This window comes from Otolemur garnettii, unplaced genomic scaffold (assembly GCF_000181295.1).
Source record: "Otolemur garnettii isolate 467f Iridium unplaced genomic scaffold, OtoGar3 scaffold00160, whole genome shotgun sequence".
NCBI lineage: Eukaryota > Metazoa > Chordata > Mammalia > Primates > Galagidae > Otolemur > Otolemur garnettii.
The window spans coordinates 1,078,952-1,080,811 of NW_003852555.1; positions in this window are offsets into that span (position 1 = coordinate 1,078,952).

The window sequence follows — 1,860 nt, forward strand, 5'->3', positions numbered from 1 at the left end:
TATGGATACATAAATTTTAAAATGTTTTTCATAATAAAAATTATAGATAAAAACTTATGAATTAGAAAAATTAAGATGTATAATGCTGGAAATAACAGCTTGAAAATGGCATGCTCTGAAGATAGAGACCAGGGGTACAGCAAAGGATGGGTCAGGGATTAGTCTTTTTGGTGAGAAGGCTTTTAGTTGTTATTTTTTGACTTTCTAAATTATGAGCATGTTTACTGAGATTAAAAATAAAGATCTTCTTTAAAAATTTAAAGAACAGAGAAAGAAAGATTCATGGTCCAATTACATTCTACTACTAATTAACATCACTCTGGACTAGTCCTTAACCACAGAAAACAGCAGGACTCTGGACAATTGTGTAAAGAAAGTTTACCTAAACTCCCTATTTCCAAAGTCCAAATTACTGACTCTTGGGCCAGACACAGGGTTATTTTTTATTTAAACTTTGTCTTTCTTCATTACTTCAAATTTTATATGTCTAAATCTCCAAAACTATTTTCAGATTATCAAATTACGCTGACCAGAAAAGTCGTTTTTGATGAGAATGACGTTGGTTGTTTTGTCACAAAGATTTGCACTTTGTACTCCTCACCGTTCAGCAAGAAAGCCTGGACTTCTAGGTTCCTAGTCTCTTAACATGGAAAAAAATATGGAGCATGTGGAACAAAAATAGCTCCAATGTAGAATCACTTGGGGAATAATTTGGACTTACATAGTTAAACGAAAAATCTCCAAAGTCATATTCACCAGAATTACATCCAAAAACAACGTTTTATTTAGCAACTAACTGAGATGAATAGCAGCTTCAGTAGCTCTAAGCAAAGGCTCTATTCATCAAATTTAAGGACACAGGCAAAGGAAATTGGTTCATTTCTGGACCTGATTGAGTTTCCACAGTTAGATGCATTGGAGGGAGACACGACCTGAATGCTTCAATTCTGTGGTCCCTGCCTGCGTGTAATCTGGTCTGGAACACCCCACCCTTGTGTCTTCAAGTCCAGCCAGGCTCCCCACCTTGAAGAGACTCTTATCACCCTACCAGTTTTAGAATAATCAATGAAATCTTTAACAAATACTTGTGATCTTTCAATGGAAATACAGCTGTCTCTTAGGAGATGCCTGTATGTATGAAATAGGACGTGCACGAAATATTGGAATGTCATATGGAAAGGAGGGCTCAGCCTGGTGCCTCGTCAATTCTTGCTGAATCAATCAAAGGCCTCTTGTTAAACTTATCATGTTTGCCACCATTATAAGATTCATTTTCACCTTCCTCCTCATCATCTTGAGAGCCTGCTTGGGAGCCAGAAAGCCCTTCTCCTGTGGCACGTTCTTACCACCACTTTCATAGGTCTGTAGAGCCACTCGATCACTGGCTTCATTTCTTAACTGACCTGTCAGAATGTGAGCTCTGGGAAGGCAGGGACCACGTCCATGTCATGCATATCCCATAATGTAAGGCACGTGGCAGGTGCGATGTTGGAACTGTTCTGTTTGCAGCCCAAGCAGCTGATGCATAGAATTCCCTGGATGTAGTAACAAGGGGCTGCCAACTGTTTTAACAGTTCAGAAAGACTAATATTAATCAAATTATTATATTTATAATAATATTAAAATGTAACATTCTTTTGGAAAAATGTATCTATCAGCTTATGCTCGTCAGCAATCTTTCTTGGTACGTACACATATTAGTTAAAAATGAGAAAATGAACTAATTGCATATGGGACTCAAATATGAGTTTATGAGGTGTCCTTGGTTGCTTGGAACTCTAAGAAGTCCTTGGTGATTTCCAAACCACCTGCCTGGGGTCTGGCTTCCAACTCCAGAGTCATGATGGGATTACAAATTTG